The sequence below is a fragment of the Ammospiza nelsoni genome, chromosome 12 (assembly GCF_027579445.1).
Source record: "Ammospiza nelsoni isolate bAmmNel1 chromosome 12, bAmmNel1.pri, whole genome shotgun sequence".
In the NCBI taxonomy this organism is placed as follows: domain Eukaryota; kingdom Metazoa; phylum Chordata; class Aves; order Passeriformes; family Passerellidae; genus Ammospiza; species Ammospiza nelsoni.
In genome coordinates, this window is record NC_080644.1 from 10,890,885 (window position 1) to 10,897,476 (window position 6,592).

A 6,592-nucleotide genomic window follows, 5' to 3' on the forward strand; every position below is an offset into this window, starting at 1 on the left:
GTTTTGTGTTACAGCTTCAGGAGCAGCTCCTCTCTGGCTGGTCCTGTGGCATTGCTGCAGAAGGATGCTCCAGAAGGAGGAAAAGCAGGTTGGTGTTGGGTATGAAAAGCCCAGGGAAATGTGGATGGGAGCAGAAGGTAAGTACCAAGGACTTCTGAAGGAAGAAGAGCAGTGGTTCAAGATTTCAGCTTGAGGAAATGTATCCATATCCTGTGAGAAATTGTCACAGACATCTTTTATGAAAAACCCTTCCCTTAGGATTTTTCCTCCTGAGAAGCTGAGAGGCCTCAGGAACAAAATGTAAACAATGGTTATCTGCTGCTGTGGAATGCAACAGGTGCATCTGTGATTGGTCTCATGTTGGTTTGTTTGTAATTAATGGCCAATCACAGTCAGCTGGCTCAGGCTCTCTGTCCGAGCCACAAACCTTTGTTATTTGTTCCTTTCTATTCTTAGCTTAGCTACCCTTCTGATGAAACCTTTTCTTCTATTCTTTTAGTATAGTTTTAATGAAATATATATAATAAAATAATAAATAGAGCCTTCTGAAATATGGAGTCAGGTCTCCATCTCTTCCCTCAACGTAGGACCCCTGTGAAGACTGACACAAGAAATCCCCTTCCCACCCCTCAGTCCTGCTCAGCTCAGCTGTGCTCAGGGGCTTGGAGCAGCCAAGAATAGCAGGAATCCACCCCTGGATCTTTGCTTAAATCACGACTAAAAGTGTTCAATAGTGATGAAATGAATCACTGGGAGCTGTTTAAAAGCAGTGCAGTGTCCTGTCCAGCAGTGCTGCTGGAAAAGCAGGGCTTGCTCTCCAACCCAGACACAAAAAGAAAGGGGGAGGAGGATCCAAGCAGCTTCAAAAATCTTCCAGAGCAATTATCTGAGGAAAACACCAGTTTATCAAACTCACCCCACCCATTCATCTTCAGTGGTATCAAAGTGCTAATCTCTCCCATGCCCAAGGGCTTTTGTGATTGATCATTACACAGCTCTCCCCTGCTCAGAACAGGAGCCCAGGATTTATTCTGAATGCAGCTGTATGTTGTGCTGAGATAAGGGACAGAGCATAAAAGAATCTTGCAAATGCTGGTTGAATGTAGTTGTGGATGAAGTGGAACTGAAATATCAATAATAATGATTTTTAAAAAGTAGTTTGCCTTAAGTATTTGCAAGAATATAGAGTATTCACAGGAATAAGTGAAGCTTCAACTCTTGGAGGGAAATGTTACAAGTAAATGCATTTCCTGGAGCAAAGTAAGTGACAGCAACTATTGTTGTAAATAAAATACAACTGCATTTGATTAAATCTATTTCTTTACCGCCATGCACTCCCCAGTGCTGAAAACAAGACAAATGACATCAGTGATTTTGCATGCTGAGAGGATGGAACCCTAAAGTTCTCTCCAAATGCTGTTTGCACATGAGGGCTGCACATGTCTTCATTGTGGGGGGAAACGGAGGCTGAAGTTCAATGTTTTAAGTCACTGGAAGAGAAAATGTGCATCTGCACTGCCTTACCAGCTGGGAAAGGGCCTGGGCAGTCTCTAATCTCTCCAATCTCAGGTTTGTATGGGTTTTTTTGCTGTTTGTGGTGGCGGAGCAGCTTTGTGCTGGCTGTCCTTCCCCAGAACAGTGAGGAGTGGGGACCTCCCCTGCCAAAGCCCTTCCCCACACCTGGACCTGGCAGGATCTGCTGAGCTCAGGGGGTTGAACCTTTCCCTCCACACTAAGCTCTGCTCTCCAGCCCTGGCCAGGGGTGGAGGAAGGTGTTCCTTTGCTCCTCAGTCCTTGGAAGGGGTGATGTCTGCATCTCTGTGACCATCCTGGCCCTCTGCGCTTTTCTAGCTGGTGAAGTTGCAGGGGTAATTTCCCAGGAGATAAAGCAGGAAAAGAGGAAGAAACCCAACAGAAATGCAGGGTGAGGGTGTACCTCTGTGGGTTGTGTGTCATTTTGTTTGTTTTTCAGGGTTTGGAATAGACACAGAGGCACACAGGTTCTGCTGCCCTCACCTCACTCATCCCAAACCTTGCTCTTGGCAGGCTGTAGTAGAGACCTGCTTCAGAAATTCCCTATCCTGTGCAGGATGAGGATGACAGGTTGATTTTCCCTTGCTCTCAGCTTTTGCCAGCATGTCCTTTCTGTGCTGGAAGGGTGAGATGAGCCCTCAGTGCTGAATATATTCCTTGTTTGTCCTTGTGTGTGGATGGAACCTCCCAGCTGAGCACAAACTGCTCATGCCTTGTGTTGAAACTTAATTTTTTAAGCCTTACCCAGAGTTTTAGAACTCCCAAGGAGTGCGGCTATCCATAACCCACTGGTGCCACCTCCCACCTCAGCTTTCTGCATGCACCCAGTCAGTGCAGGAGGAAAGAGCCACCTTTACCTGCGCTGGTGACACTGTTCAGCCTTCTCTGGACACAAGCACACCACAAAGTGCAATAATTGCCTTTTACTTACAACAAACTGGCAGAGCTGTCTCAGGCTATCAAGAGAGACAATTAAAGACTTTACATCGTTTTCTTCAAAAGGAGAAATAGACCTGGGGGTTCCCTAATAGTCCTCCTGATTCTGCATCACCCTCTCAAAGCTCAGTGTTGTTGTGGGTTGCATTTATTATGAGCCACTTATTATCCCTAATTATTGAGCAGGGGGTAGGGCTCTCGGTAGCAGGCAGAGTTGTGACTTGATGAACACTCAGCTGTCTCTATTTAAGATAAAATTACTGTAATTAACAAATCGATCAACCCTGCTTTCGCTTTGCCTGCCTGGGACAGAACAAATGGGCTAAATGAGACCTATTTAGCACAAAAGTAGAGAAAGGGGTTTGCAGACCTCAGGATACACAGACTCAGAGCTTTTTTTCTCGCACACTGCTTTTAATGGTAATGTCACATAATTGTCTCTTGTTAGGCAATTTTGTCTCCGATAAAGAGGCACCCACGCTGCATTTGTTCAGCTCAGAGGCAGCGGGTGAGCAGCCAGGTGGGCTGCTGGGTTAAATCCTCCCCCTCCAGCAGGGCTGGGTTGGATTGCCTGGGTGCTGTGCTCACTTGAGACTCTTACCAGGTTGCTTGCAGAATTTATGATGTCTTTGAAAGCAAGATTTATTCCTTAGGTTGTCTTTAGTTGAGCAGATGTCACCATCTCCAGCTCCCCGGTGGTTGCTCCTCATGTTGCTTTGGGGTCTGAGGGTATCTGTGCTTTTAGCTCCAGGAATCCTCCCAAACCACTGATGTGGGAATCACTCATCCCCAGCTCTCCTTCCAGAGCCATGTGCTGTCTGAGAAGCATTTGGTGATCGGGATTTGTCCCTGTCAGTTTCTTGAGGTCAGGATTGAAGGCACCTGAGATGGTAGTTCATGTTTGGACTCAGGTGTTTATTATTTCTTATCAGTGAAACAGCTTCACAACCATGAGTTCTGCAGCCTTTCATTAATAAGGAACAAAATAGCCAACAATCTCTTGGTACAAGGTCTTTTAAGAGCAAACTATCCAATTAAGCACTGATACCTGGATTATTTTCCCTTTTAACCCAATAACTGGTTCCTCGAAGTTCAGTGAGGAGTTTTCAGTCCAATTACAAAACATCAACCAAACCCATGGAGAAGAAGGAAGAAGAAGGTAAAGAAGAACAACCTGCCTCTGCCCTAAAACCTCCATCTTGCTTCATATCTATTTCTATATTCTAAAACCTCAAACTCTAGGTTTTCCACCCTGTGATATTATACCCTTGTAACCAACTCCACACCTGTAATCCCAGTGCTATCAATCAATTTTGGAACTCTTCTCCACAGCCTCAGCTCAAATGCAGTTCTCTCTTGCCAGTCTGTGCATTTCAGCACAGAAAGTTTAAAATTCTCAGCATCCAGGATTCCAACACCTCTTGAAGCTTTTGTGGTGTGTCTGTGCAGTCTGATAATCTGACACTGCGTGTGCTGTCACCCATTGTCCCTGCCTGGCCACACCAGGATTGTGTCACATCCACACCTGAACTGAGGGTGATCCATTAAGGAGGTGAGATGCTGGAGGGCCAAGGAAATGCTCTGTTTCACTGGGTTCTGCCCTGCTGGGAAATGAACTGGGAAAGGGCAGATCTGCTACATCTGGAGCAGAATATGGGGAGAAGCTGAGGGAGCTGGGGTTGTCCTGCCTGGAGAAAAAGAGGTTCAGGCTGGACCTTATCCCTCTTTACAACTACTGGATAGGATATAAACAGGTGAGGGTTGGTCTATTCTCCCAGGTAACAAGTGACAAAAGAAGAGGAAATGGCCTCAAGAAGAGGAAATTTCCTCAAGTCAGAGGAAATTAGAGAATAGGAAAATTAGAGAATAGGAAAAAATGAGAGAAGTTAAATTAGAGAATAGGAAAAATTTCCTCTCTGAAAGAATGGAACAGGCTGCCCAGGAAAGGGGTGGAATCACCACCCCTGGCAGTGCTCATGACATGTGTGGAGGTAGCATAACACAATTGGTCTGTGTCAGCCTTGGGTCCTCAGGAGGATGGAGCTGCTGCTCCTGCCAACTTCACCGAGGTCTGCCTGCACATGCTGGGTGAGACCATCACAGCCACATTTATTTCAACAGATTGTTAAAAAAATAATCTCTAAGTGCTTCAATGAACTGAACTGCTTAACCCTGAGAGTTGTTTTCATTCTGGCCTTTTTTTGTATAAGTCAGAGGGAGTCCATCCTCACTGTCCCCACACCTGCAGGCAGCAGTGAGGAGTGACAAAGGCATTAGGGCAGATATGGATAAATGGGAGCTGCTTATGGGCCTGACCTGTAACACGGATGGCTCAGCATTTCAGAGGTCCTGGTTCTGCGGCTCTCCCCATTTTGGGGATGCTCTGCTGTGCCCCAGGGCTGTCCATGGCTCTCCACTGGGCATCTCCATCCCACTCCAGCTGGGAGGGACAGCGAGTGGCCGCTGTGACTGTCACATAGGAGCAGGGAAAGCCCGTGTTGAAGCGTCCAAGGCAGAGCCAGGAGAATCTGAAAGCTTCATTAGGCGGGCTTTGTTCTGACGGCGCAGTCAGGCGGGGAGATAATGCCCGGAGTGTTATCAGCCATGTGCAGGAGGCTGTTGCATAGCAACCCCGATGGGGGGACCGGGCCGCCAAAAGAAACAGTCATTTTCTGCAATTTGGAGGCATTTCAAACGGGAGTTCTTTGCTGATGGAGGATTTGCTGAGGTTTAACATCTCTTAAAGAGATGGCAGCTGGTGTTGGCCTTGTTTTAGTATCATGTGGGTGCACACTCACCAGGTAAATAAACCTGAGGAAATCCAGGTTTTGTTTGGGTTTTCATATGCTGGTTTCCATCCCTTTGTCCTGCTGGGGCTTGAAATGGGATAAGGATGAGAAATTTCATTGTTTCTTTTAGGCCTGATGTAAAGGCATCTCCAGGGAGCCCTTCTTGGTACCACATTGGTCACTGCAGGTGAGGAGGATGATGGTGCTCCCCCTTCCCTCTGAAGAATTGTTCACTGAATTCGCTGAACAGTCCTGTTCAGAGAAAAGTGCAGGAAGGGCAGGGTTCTGCTGCTGCATCTCCTTACCAGGCTGGAAAACTGGTCAGAATTCAGAAGAACCACAAACCTGCCATACCTGTGAGGCTGTTAAGGAGCACTGGATGTAAGGAGAAGAAAGAGTTTCATCAATCAGCTTTTGTCTGCACCTTGAGATGTTGAGATTGAGGCAAACAGAGGCTGCCCAGGCCTGTTTTGAAGGGCAGCATGATTATACGGTGAATGTAAGAAACCAATCCCAGCTCAGGGCATCCTGTGCTCTCCGTGTCCTGCTGCAGCTCTGGCTGTCTCACACAGGAGATGCTCAAAGAGCTTTTTTAAACTTCATCTTTGGTGTGAGCTGTGCAGAAAGAGCAGTGGGGTCGAGTCAGTCTGCCCTGGAAGAGAAACTGGGATGACCAGACCTCATGAGGGTGTCCCTAATGGGGACATTATTTATACATTATATATTCATAATCTATTTGTCTAGATTTTGGTAGAGGGATTCACATGTTCCATGTGCCATCTATCTGGATGATGTACCTGGCTCTCCAAAAACTTGTGTGGATTTGTACACCTCCCCTTGTCCACTCCTCTCTGGTGCCTAGAAGAGAGAGTGCTCCCAACTGGAAAGATAAATTGGAATTTACAACTACAAGATATTTATTGTGCTTCTGTGGCCTCATACAGTAGTGTGGAAATCCCTATTTTATTCTTTGTTCACCTGTTGCTGTCTGAATTGCCAGGGACCAGCAGGAGGGTGCTGGCACTGGGATCTGTGGTGGAGGAGACATTAAATGAACATTCCCTGTGTGGCCTCACCTGCTGAGAATGTGGAGGCATTTTCTGTCACTGATCAGCTTGTGCATGGAGTGACAGCAAGCCCAAAGAATATTATTTGTACATGGAAAAACTCCTTTCTTTGCTCTGTCCTCTGACTTCAGCCCTTCAATATTGAACAATAATATATCTTCCTTTCTTATTAACAATTCAGTTTGAAGACTGATTCAGATTAACTTGGGCTCTCATTGTATTAAGCACTTTAAGAAAAAAAAGCCATAGGAGCTCAGGACGTTTATG